Source organism: Oncorhynchus clarkii, chromosome 7 (genome assembly GCF_045791955.1).
Source record: "Oncorhynchus clarkii lewisi isolate Uvic-CL-2024 chromosome 7, UVic_Ocla_1.0, whole genome shotgun sequence".
In the NCBI taxonomy this organism is placed as follows: Eukaryota; Metazoa; Chordata; class Actinopteri; order Salmoniformes; family Salmonidae; genus Oncorhynchus; species Oncorhynchus clarkii.
In genome coordinates, this window is record NC_092153.1 from 38055626 (window position 1) to 38068454 (window position 12829).

General features: G+C 39.7%; 1 protein-coding gene across 11 annotated transcripts in view; it reads right to left on the reverse strand.

Moving 5' to 3' along the window:
* LOC139413261 (transcriptional enhancer factor TEF-5-like) overlaps positions 1–6670 on the reverse strand; it is a 38493-nt gene extending 31823 nt beyond the window's left edge. For all 11 annotated transcript variants that reach the window (XM_071160440.1, XM_071160436.1, XM_071160439.1 and 8 more), the window contains exons 1-2: positions 6502–6670; positions 6053–6197 (exon numbers count right to left, since the gene is read on the reverse strand). The gene's annotated coding sequence lies outside the window, so the exon portion shown is untranslated. The remainder of the gene's footprint in view (positions 1–6052; positions 6198–6501) is intronic.
* Between the last annotated feature and the right edge of the window lie 6159 nt (positions 6671–12829).

Consider the following 12829-nt stretch of genomic DNA (forward strand, 5'->3'; position numbering starts at 1 on the left):
AAATCAACTGAAATATTTCCAAGTCTGACAGAAAGAGAAACAAATGTTAGAAACTTTTCCAATCTGCCATGAGACATCAAAAAAAGTCTTCCTTCTAGTATAAAACATCGACCCAGGGCCCGAATGGCGGGTGATTGACTAATCCATGTCCTCCTACAACACAGACCCTGTAGACTAGGTTCTACCCCAGCATCTCACAGCTCCATGGAGTACAGCTTTAATCCAGCCGACCAACAGAGGAAAGACTGACACAAAGCGGAGAGAGCGCGCCAGACTGCTTATTTTACAGCCTGATTCAGCAGTTTAATCAGACATTTTCCAGGGAGCGTTGCAGAGCAGTCATCCTCTCCTCCTCGCCTGAGTTGTTCACTCTGTGGTGAGGACAGCGGTTTGGTGCCTTAATCTGTGAAACCGTTAAGACGTGCGCAAAGTTTACACAGTTACTCATATAGCCCGGCGATAAAGGATCATCTATATGTGGTACTTGTTGCATGGCAAGAAAATTAGGTCAGGAAAGTTTAAAAAAAAATATATATATATACATTAAAAAATAAATTATGAAGGAACTAACTTTCGAACCCAAAACCCAGAGGCGATCATCCTTTCAAAATGAATTCACAGTCATTGTGTAGCCTACAACTCATTTAACAGACAAAGCATAAGAAGCCCGGTTGATACTTTACACAACACTTTTAGATGTGTATGATGCTTAGTACGCTCTAAATTCTTCAGTAAGTGTGTGGTTTGGTTTTGGAGAGGTCGTCCTCCAACTCCCCACTCTAAAGGCAGGGATTAAGAGCTTCATACGAGTTCCCCTTTTAAGTCATTGGAGCCCCCACTCCAACACGATGCCCACTACATCAGTCATAAGACAGGATCCCAGAAAGCCAGGCCTGGTTTGTTGCCGCCATCATTTATAATGGACACCACCTAGAGACACAAACTAACAAATAGACTTCCTGTTTACTGCTGCATAAAGCATGAGCCCACAGAGTTGTGTTGTCATTCTCTCGATACAATAGAGGGTTGGTTTGTGAAGTTCATCACTATCAACAGTTGGTTGCAACAAGAGCAACTGAAAAGTTAAGCCATTTGGAAAAAAATGGACACAAAGACTATACTGTTCTAGGCCACTCCCAAGCTCCTCCCTTGAGCAGTCAGGGAGGCCAGAAGTCGTATCTGTTAGTTAGGGCCTTACTGCATTAGGAGAACATGTAAACAAGCCCATGCACTCAATGCATTAATGTTAATCAAAGGTTTATTCATGGTATTCTAATTAGGCTAAGACATGGTAATTGCTTAGGGGGTGCATTGACTCTGATCCTGGAAATAAGGATAGCATCACATATGCTTACGACAAATCTAACAATGCCTTAGAACCACATTAAAGTGCATTGTACCTGGCTATAAATGAAATATTACCCAAATGAACATTCTTTATGCGCGCTTGAGTTAAATATTATACTCCTTATATGTTGTGAAGGCCAGATCTCTCTGAGGCTCTCTCTGAGGCTCTCTCTGAGGCTCTCTCTGAGGCTCTCTCTGAGGCTCTCTCTGAGGATCTCTCTGAGGCTCTCTCTGAGGCTCTCTCTGAGGCTCTCTCTGAGGCTCTCTCTGTGTGTCTGCAACAGTCACAAGTGGTATTTGTTCAGACCTCTGGGGTATGTGGCCACCATTTGGAAGACCACTTCTGGCAATGGTGCTAAAAAGGCAACCAACGTCTGCACAAAATGGGCAGCGCTCATTAGCCGGTCTTCTGAGGGGTTTTTAGCACAAACCAGTGAAGTTGCTCTCATATGGCCAGTGAAGATATGCTGGGTTGTTTCTAGCACTCTCCAGCACAAACACAAAACCTATATAGTATTTTAAAGGAAAGTATGTTTGAAAATAGGAAATGGATAGTATACAAAATGTAAACATTTAAAATTATATTCTGTCTGAGCATAAGATAATATCATCTGAAGAGCAATTAACCCAGTCAGATAAATGACACATTTTAACAGTAGGCCTACTTACAAGTAGAATTTTGGAATCCTTAAAAATATTATAGGCTTGTCACTCAGTTTTTTTGCAGTACACCAAATAGACCATTTTATTCACGACCATGAAAACCACAGTGGTGGCAACATAAAAAAAAACATTCCCTGATTACATTGTTAAAGAGAGGGACACATTTATTATCCATGCCATGCCAATGCACAATGGATGAAGGTCCGAGTCAATGCCTGGATAGTAGCTGTGTTATAATTAAGCAATATATGGCCAATATACCACAGCCTAAGGGCTCTTCTTAAGCACAACGCAACGAGTGCCTCGACACAGCCCTTAGCCGTGGTATGTTGGCCATATACTGTCTGTTATAAACTGGGTGGTTCGAGCCCTGAATGCTGATTGGCTGACAGCCGTGATATATCAGACTGTATACCACGGGTATGACAAAACAATTATTTTTACTGCTCTAATTATGTTGGTATATAAGTTTCTAATAGCAATAAGGCACCTCTGGGGTTTGGTATATGGCCAATATAACACGGCTAAGGGCTGTATCCAGGCACTCCGCGTTGCCTCATGCGTAAGAACAGCCCTTAGCCGTGGTATATTGGCCATATACCACACCCCCTTGGGCCTTTATTATTTAAATATACCATGGCTGTCAGCCAATCAGCATTCAGGGCTCGAACCACCCAGTTTATTTAATACAAAATAGCCGCACCATCCCGCCCCAGAGTTTCTAAAGTTTTCCTAAATTGCACTTTTGACTTCATCAACCTATATTATTAGCTTTGGAAAAAGGTGTTGTAGGTTCACATCTGCACTTGACTGTCTTATTACCCTTTCTGTCCTGAAATAAAAGCCCCTGCCCAGTGCCCATACGTACACTAAGCTGGGATGGAACAGGTTAATGAAATTATTGTTTGTACCGATGGCCTGGGGAACTACAGCTAGGGAGACCAGAAGATAAACTACCCACTTTAAAAGAATATTGTTCAAATAAAGCATTAGAGCAGGCAGACAGCTATGGCCTTTGCGTTACAAGTAAAGCTGCCAGGCATAAACAAAATATACTTAGCCCACAGAGTAAACTCCGAGTATGAGTTGCAGTGTTGCAATTTGTTTGAGAAAGAGCTGATTGTGTTGGGACTGAGAGCAGAGCAGAGCAAAGCATAGCGCTAGTCTGCTACATGCATGTTGCATAAACACACTGAGGACGGCGGGAGAATCTGTCAGAGCAGCAGAATATGGATCCTTCCCAGATTTACCCTCTCGTCATTCATTACTCCATCACAACCTAATATTAGACACCTTCATTCACAAAGGATACTTTCACTGCTTTCTTTTGTTTTTCACATGCACACAATTTCCACATTTTCAGAGAGAAAGTAAATTGGCCCAGCTTTGTAGATATTAAAGGGTACAGTTCCCGCCCCCCTCTGATATCATTGCACGCGTGATAGAACAGTAGCATATGTAGTGCAATCTTTTCTCTTAACCTTTTTTTACCGCGCCAATGCTCCCCACCCCTGCTTCGTCAAACAAAACAAAAACAATAACGACGGCCGTGGGGCAGACAGTGGCACTGTTGCCCCTACTGACGATTACATTTTTTTTAAGCTAGAATCCTTAAAGGAGAAACAGCCACGACCGTTTGCCATATTACAACAACAGAGTTACTGCAAACGACAAACACTGCCCCCCCCCCCCCCCCCCTGGACATCACTGCACACGATAGAAGAGAGCAAAGCCATTTTTTTTTTTTACCATGCTGCACGGTGCTCCTCAACTCGGCAACAAAAACAATAATAAAGGTGGTGGGGATGGCCAGTGGCGCTGTTTTCCCCCCTACTGTGGATTCCATCTAAGTGTGATTCATCTTTAGTCTCCCAAGTGTTTATGTTGGAAGGTACTATACTTCCAACACAGGACATCAACAATGTGTAACTTCAAAGTATGGTCTGATGGGTTCTGTTTTTTTTAACGGACCACCCAAACAGAATAAAAATAGATAGAGACGAGTCTCTTCCCCTGGTTTAATTCCACGACGTACTTGTAAAACTAACGGCATGTTTTGGCAGTAAAGTGTAGAGATGATTAATGGCAACCTTTTTTTAAATTTTTATTCATAAACAGTTTAACTTATTGTGCATATAGATCCTTAAATTTCAGTCATTCCTGAAATGTCCAATACTATCTAAGCCTGCGTGCTTCTTTGTTTGGTTGCACAAAAATATGATACAAAACAGGCTGCACTATTAGAAGTACAACCTATTTTCGGGTATAAACAATTCCAACAATGTCAACTCAACTACCTGTTTCGCCTATGTACCTCAGTCAGTACTGTTACCCTATACTGAAACTCATATTACCACAATATAGACATCACATATTAACCTTACATTATCTATAGCATACTCATTCTAATTGACAACACTTGTATCACATTATCAACCAAATACCATATGTTAGCTTCAATCGTTACGGGAGACTGTTATAGGCAAACATTGGTCAATCTCTTCGAGAGTCAGAGAATGTGCAGCTGCAACCAGGAGTGCCTGCAGTGCTTCAACAACTTAGCGAAACTACTGAGTCTGTCTGAAAGATTTACAGTTGGGCAGATGACCTGGGGCTAGTGTTTGTATGGATCAATTATGTCAATTATAAACTAATTGTGATTTGGTGTGATTCTAAATATGTTTTATTTTTTGTGTGTGTGACTTTCTCTCTTATTTCTTTTAACTTTTTTATTTTTTCAAATATTTTTTTATTTAAATGTAACATTTATTTAACTAGGCAAATTGTTATTTACAATGAGGGCCTACCAAGGAACTGTGGGTTAACTGCCTTGTTCAGGGGCAGAACGACAGATTGTTTCATATAGTTTGACGAAATGGTGACTGACTTATTTTTACAGTGGAGTAAACATGAATGGCTTGTTTACCATTTGAATGTAACCCTAAATGTCTATAATCTCAACCCTAAACAGGCTTTTCTGGCTGGTCTACTAACAGTACTTAGTGATGAAACAGAAAGACATTATATTGTTCTACCTGTTGAATGGCATTGACTGGACTGTAACATTGTTGTGTACACTTGTTTTACAGGGTGGTTAAGAGAGATTTAAAAATGATAAACCTTGCAAAGCATCACACTTGTTTGTATTTCTCTAATAAGGAAAGCATTTGGAGCAAGAATGGTCTGTTTTCCCAAGCGTAACCAATAGCACACCATGAACAGGTGTTTCTTGAAGATATACAATTAAATGCACACAGATCCATCAATTTTAAATGCTAATATAAGGATTAAATATTTAAGTGAAGATTTCAGGTGAAACATCACTGGCCCCTGTGGAGAAGATCAAGAAGGATCCACAACTCAAAGAAAGTACAAAACCCTTACTTATACATGATTTACCCATATAAAAGAAAGGTTGAAAGAAACCGGTTTTGTTTAAATAGTTGGCTAATGCGAAAATTGTTGATTTAAAAATCTGCACTAATTTGGCTGTTGAACTATTATTCAGTAAGGGGTACACACAAAGGAATAATACAACATTCATTAGGACATATTAAAATAAAAACATAAAATAAAAACTGTTTCTCTTCATCATAGGGAATACACAGTCAGAGGACTGATTGGACAATGAAAAATAAACAATTTCCAAGTGTCCTAAGTAAATCTGAACATTTCGTAAACAACAGTATAGAGGCTGCAGTGGTGTGCGTACTGAAGTTACGATAGCTTCATGTTCTCTCTGTTGTATTTATACATATATTAATACGCATAAACGACCATGTCAAATTGTAGCAAGACCAACAGCGTATCTGTTTTGCGTGAAACTGATTGAAACAGATTTGTTTTGTCAGTGTTGCCATTTTCTGGTAAAACAAAAAAAGATAAACATCCATTGAACACATAACATATTACTGTAATATGATAAAGAATAATATGAAATAAACGTTTTTTTTAGACCTACTTAAATCTAAACTTCTATAAATTGGTTGGGGGTCGTATCTTTCCTTGGACACGATGTTACCAAATTCGGTGATTCACTTACCTATGGGGTGCAGCAAAACAGCGCGTAAAATGTCGAGTTATGTATTCCTCCAATTTGCCTTTCACTGTCTGTCAATTCTTGGGTATATAACCACTTGATTCTTCTGGAGAACAAGTTTAGAGGAAAGTGGTCCAGATCCAAGTATCTGTACGAAAAAGAAAGGAAACATGGTCGTTGTCCCATAGTATTGACAAAGAAGCAATACTAATGGCTTATTATTGTCAGTGAGTTTGGTCAATATAGTTAAAAGCTTAGCAAAGATTTCCTGCACACAGAGAAAGTCACACACAATATAGGCGATCAATCCCTTATTCTTTTATTCCCTCCCAACGCAGGGAGTTCCACGGAAAAATGCAAAAAATGACAATGATCTGAAAACTTCACCCAGCGCAGCATGAAAACTTCACCGAAAGCGCTTAAACAAAGGGAACAAATTAATGGTTACTCACCTTTTATTTGGAAGTCACCCCTCCTGACAAAAGCGAAGGTAATTTACTCATTTTGATACTTAATTTTTGGGCGCATTATCGTTTTCAATAATATTTATCCTGGTTTGACAGTGTAAGTGGAATGTTAGGTATGACTTTGGTATGAAATCAACGCACTACACTGGAAAACGAAGAAAAAAATATTTCAGGGAGGAGCCATTGGTTAACGTCAATCAACATACTTGGGGGCAGTGACTTTACTGAAATCTCCCCCCACGATTTTGAAAATACGGTACCGGGTGTCGATCTAGGACAAGACGATTTCAGAGAAGTCTTATCAAGAGAGGATTCTTCGTTGAAGTTGCCTTTCGTTCTCTGGCTGTGCCACATGAAATGACCAACGCAGTAAAATGTAAAAAATAAATAAACAGCTAAGATCACAGGATTACTTGTATTGCTTGGTGTGAAACTTGCTGTGTTATAAAGCAAGTGGAATAGATGTGAATGGAAAGTTATGTGTGTTAAATGAGAACCCGTAGGCTACATTTCAAAAAGTAATAATAATAATAGGCCTAACAGTATAATTATGATATTATTGTTATAATTATCACAAAAATGTGTACAGATAATATCATTATTAACATATTATATTACTGTATGTTTCCTCCTGAGGAATTTGTATATGTCACTGAAGTAAGGTCGAATATACAGTACCAGTCAAATGTTTGGACACCTATTCATTTCAGATTTTTTTTCTTTATTTTGACTATTTTCTACATTGTAGAATAATAGTGAAGACAAACTATGAAATAACACACATGGAATCATGTAGTAACCAAAAAAAAGGGTTAAACAAATCAAAATATATTTTAGATTCTTCAAAGTAGCCACCCATTGCCTTGATGACAGCTTTGCACACTCTTGGCATTCTCTAAACCAGCTTCACATGGAATGCTTTTCTAACAGTCTTGAAGGAGTTCCCACATGCTGATCACTTGTTGGTTGCTTTTGCTTCACTCTGTGGTCTAACTCATCCCAAACCATCTCAACAAGGTTGAGGTCGGGTGATTGTGGAGGCCAGGCCATATGATGCAGACCTTCATCACTCTCCTTCTTGGTCAAATAGCCCTTACATAGCCTGGAGATGTGTTGGGTCATTGTCCTGTTGAAAACAAATGATAGTCCCACTAAGCGCAAACAAGATGGGATGTCATATCACTGCAGAATGCTGTGGTAGCCATGCTGGTTAAGTGTGCCTTGAATTCTAAATAAATCAGTGTCACCAGCAAAGCACCATCACACCTCCTTCTCCATGCTTCATGGGAACTACACATGCAGAGATCATCTGGTCACCTACTCTGTGTCTCACGAAGACATGGCGGTTGGAACCAAAAATCCCAGATTTGGACTCATCAGACGAAAGGACAGATTTCCACCGGTCTAATGTCCATTGTTCGTGTTTCTTGGCCCAAGTAAGTCTCTTCTTATTATTGGTGTCCTTTTAGTAGTTGTTTCTTTGCCGCAATTTGACCATGAAGGTCTGATCCATGCAATCTCCTATGAACAGTTGATTTTGAGATGCGTCTGTTACTTGAACTCTGAAGTTTTTATTTGGGCTGCAATTTCTGAGGCTGGTAAATATAATGAACTTATCCTCTGCAGCAGAGGTAACTCTGGGTCTTCCTTTCTGTGGCGGTCCTCATGAGAGCCAGTTTCATCATAGCACTTGATGGTTTTTGAGACTGCATTTTAAGAAACTTTAAAAGATCTTGAAATGTTCCAGATTGACTGACCTTCATGTCTTAAAGTAATGATGGACTGTTGTTTCTCTTTGCTTATTTGAGCTGTTCTTGCCATAATATGAACTTGGTCTTTTACCAAATAGTCTTCTGTATAGCACCCCTACCTTGTCACAACACAACTGAATGGCTCACACGCATTAAGAAGGAAAGAAATTCCACAAATTAACTTAGAACAAGGCACAGCTGTTAATTGAAATGCATTCCAGGTGACTACCTCATGAAGCTGGTTGAGAGAATGCCAAGCGTGTCCAAAGCTGTCAAGGCAAAAGGTGGCTACTTTGAAGAATCTCAAATCTGAAATATATTTTTGGTTACTACATGATTCCATGTGTGTTATTTCATAGTTTTGAGGTCTTCACTATAATTCTACAATGTAGAAAGTAGTAAAAAATATAGGAAAAACCTGGATTGATTCGGTGTGTCCAAACTTTTGACTGATACTGTAGGTCGAGCATGTCATTATGCATCTCAAGAGTGTCAAACTCCATGATGTAACCCTTTAGAGGTATGCTCAAATTCATAACATTTTTAAAAAGCTTTTTGTGAACATGTACTAGCATTCACATCCGACAATATAATAGCTCCGTCTGTTGGTCAAACCCATGATTGCGATTGTTGGCATTGGCGGTACAGGGTTTGTTTGCTCCTGAAAACGTGTTCCAAAAATTACAAGTGAAGCGTAGGCAACAACAACAACGTGTGGGTAAAATAACAGCGTCGTAGTATTAACTCGCTCTGTTAACTATGGACACTTCCTTTAGACAACTCTTGAGAGAACTATTCAGCGAGAAACTCTGTGCATCATTGCCCTGCATCTGTCCAGAACACCTAGTCTTTCAAGCATCATTGCCTCTGCGAGTTTGGACAACTGCCAGAGCAGGTTCGGGCAGAGAACACACCTTCCCCCTCGCTCTCAGGATCGTCAACCCACAAGTTTTTTTTCATCCTAAATGCAAGGTTCTTAATAGAGTGAGATTTGTTTCTTTATTCTGTAAATATGTATGTTCTCAACAGAACTCACAAATAAAACTATGATCTGTGAATATATTGGAATATTTCGTAAATCAAACCATACTCCGTAAATATGTACAAATATTTCACAAATTAAACCATAATCTGTGAATTTGTACAAATATTTCACAGATATCCACAGCTCTTTTAACGCAACAGATTTTGTGACAAAACTATCGTTAGAGTTGAAAATGCAATGTAAACACATTGAACTTTAGATTATTGCTCGGTACATGAACATTTTAAGCGGAAAAGGAAATGTTGTGTACACTACGTCATCACACTGATTTTTATCTGCAGCAAATCAGTTTGGTGGAAACACACCACGAGTGGGAAAATGTGCATCTTTTTTTATTTATGCATTTATGCGGATATTAGAATATTCACATGGAAATCTGTTGGTCTTGACAGTGAGGAATCCATCCTATATTCTATAAATCCTATAATCAATCCATATAGGGGAATCCATCCTGTTTGACTGTGCCCATCTTTTACACAATGAGCAAAACATCCCTTAAAATGATATGCTGAACCACACTACTGACATCTTATCATATTCTTAAGGTCAGCGTTTCCAAAACTCTAATCTGGGACCCCTAAGGGGTGCACATTTAGTTTTTGACTTCATTAAACAGCTGATTTAAATAATCAAACCTTGATTATTTGAATCAGTTGTGTAGTCGTACTAGGGATTTTTTTTAAATTTAATTTAAATGTCCAAATTGTCCACCCCTTGGTGTCCCCAGGAGTTTGGGAAATACCGCTATAGATCCTTTGCTGAGTCAGCAGTCAGATCAAACGACTCAGGAAGGGCCTGAAAGAAACGGGAGCTTGACTAGCGGGGAGATTCAGTAGGGTCCAAAAGCAGCTGGTCAGTGGTAAAACCAGCCAAGCGGGGTCCTGGTGCTAGGCCGACTCAGAATGGACCGCTCTGGGAACAGTAGGAATATAATAATAACATTGAGTTTGACGTCAACTGGGCAGCACACACCACTTGTTACACAGGACAAGGCATTTTGAAATGGCATCTTATTAAGCTATTTGGTCAAATTTGAATAAAACAGGAGTCACTCAATAAAAGGAGGCAAAGAGGACCACATGCTGGAACCCAAGCCAATAGCACACAGTTGCTCTCCCTGACAACTTTTTTTAACTACTTCCCGGTGTGTGTGGATGGATGACGGGGTGTGTGAATTGGTGCATGTATTGTTTCTGCACTTTTAATGTGCCATCATTGTGCAGTTTTACATATTCCGAAGGTTGATCATGTCGTCACACGTTTGGTCATGTCGTACTTCAAAACATTGTCTTCCGAACACTTTTTTGGATTATCTTGAACCATCATCACAATTAAACTCTCACGTTATTATTGTCAGGTTAATACATTTTACCATATGAGTAGAATAACCTGGCCATTTATTTAACTGGTAACATTGCCCATCCCCTCAATCCAACAGTGCAACACAATACAGAGGAATTGAACTGACATTAATCAGACACAGAATGCATGTATTGACTAGGAAACAACATTCATGTAGCTAAGGATGCACAACAAATGACTTGGCTAGCTAGCAAGCAAAATTACATGGAGCAGAAAAACATTTGATCAGATAATGTTACAATTTCTTACCTCCGCACCAGTCTAGAAAGAGTGCTTTGTAAGAGTGCTAATGCATCAACTGCGCTGTTTAATCCCTGAAAGATCACCAATACGGGATTTTAAAACTGAGTGGTGCTTCATAATTTACACATTCCTGAATAAACAATGAACTAGTTAATGTTAGTTTAACTTTGGTTGTTCGCATAAACACCTGACGAGATCACCTGCTAGCTATCGGTAGTGTCCAACACTAGCTGCTTGGCTAGTGGGCTGATGTCACAAGCCCACACTCCCATTGCATGCCCCAATGGTCGAATTTAACATGAATTCTAAAGTAATTTATTGAACATTTTAACATAAACTCAGCAAAAAAATAAACGTCCCTTTTTCAGGACCCTGTCTTTCAAAGATAATTCGTAAAAATCCAAATAACGTCACAGATCTTAATTGTAAAGGGTTTAAACACTGTTTCCCATGCTGCAAGGAGGCATGAGGACTGCAGATGTGGCCAGGGCAATAAATTGCAATGTCCATACTGTGAGATGCCTAAGATAGAGCTACAGGGAGACAGGACGGACAGCTGATCGTCCTCGCAGTGGCAGACCACATGTAACAACAACTGCACAGGATCGGTATATCCGAACATCACACCTACGGGACAGGTACAGGATGGCAACAACAACTGCCCGAGTTACACCAGGAACATACAATCCCTCCAACAGTGCTCAGATTGTACTGTACTCTGGAGCGGGATCGATTTGGAGGTGGAGGGTCTGTCATGGTCTGGGGCGGTGTGTCACAGCATCATCGGACTGAGCTTGTTGTCATTGCAGGCAATCCTCCTCCCTCAGGTACCCTTCCTGGAGACTCCTCCTGACATGACCCTCCAGCTTGACAATGCCACCAGCCATACTGCTCGTTCTGTGCGTGATTTCCTGCAAGACATGGCCATGGCCAGCGAAGAGCCCAGATTTCAATCCCATTGAGCACGTCTGGGACCTGTTGGATCGGAGGGTGAGGGCTAGGGCCATTCCACCCAGAAATGGCCGGGAACTTGCAGGTGCCTTGGTGGAAGAGTGGGGTATCATCTCACAGCAAGAACTGGCAAATCAGGTGCAGTCCATGAGGAGGAAATTCACTGCAGTACTTAATGAAGCTGGTGGCCACACCAGCTACTGACTGTTACTTTGTATTTTGACCCCCCTTTGATCAGGGACACATTATTCCATTTCTGTTAGTCACATGTCTGTGGAACTTGTTCAGTTTATGTCGCAGTTGTTGAATCTTGTGTTCATACAAATATTTACGCATGTTAAGTTTGCTGAAAATAAAGTTGACGGTGAGAGGGCGTTTCTTTTTTTGCTGAGTTTAATTTGTTGGATAAATATACATTATACGCACATTTCATGGTTGGTCTTTATTATGGATAAACTTGATACACTTTGCTTCACTCTGCGCGTCACAGCCGACTCATTTGTGGATTGCAATACATTGACAGGTGGAATACAGATCCACAAGCACTTTTTGAATGTGCAAATTCCACCGTTGTCAATGTTAGGGATTTCTGAACAAATTGTTGTTTATTTGTGAGCTATGTTGAATATATTTATGGATCGATTTATTCATGACTTATTGTGAACATTTGTTAAATCGTTTTACGTATTCACGGGTTATGGTTTAATTGATTTAATGTTTTACATATATTTTTATAAATTCATAATCAGTTTTATTTGTGAGTTATGCTGAATATGCACAGATCGTGGTAGACATATTTACAGAATAAAGAAACAAATCTCACTCCATAGTCCACAACTAGAAAACCAACGGCTGATACATTTGTAACCAATTCTCTCGTCATAAAAAAACATTTTCCAGTTACAAATATTTTGATGTCAGACAAAAGCAAGAGTCGAATCACTGCAGGCCACAGTTAGCG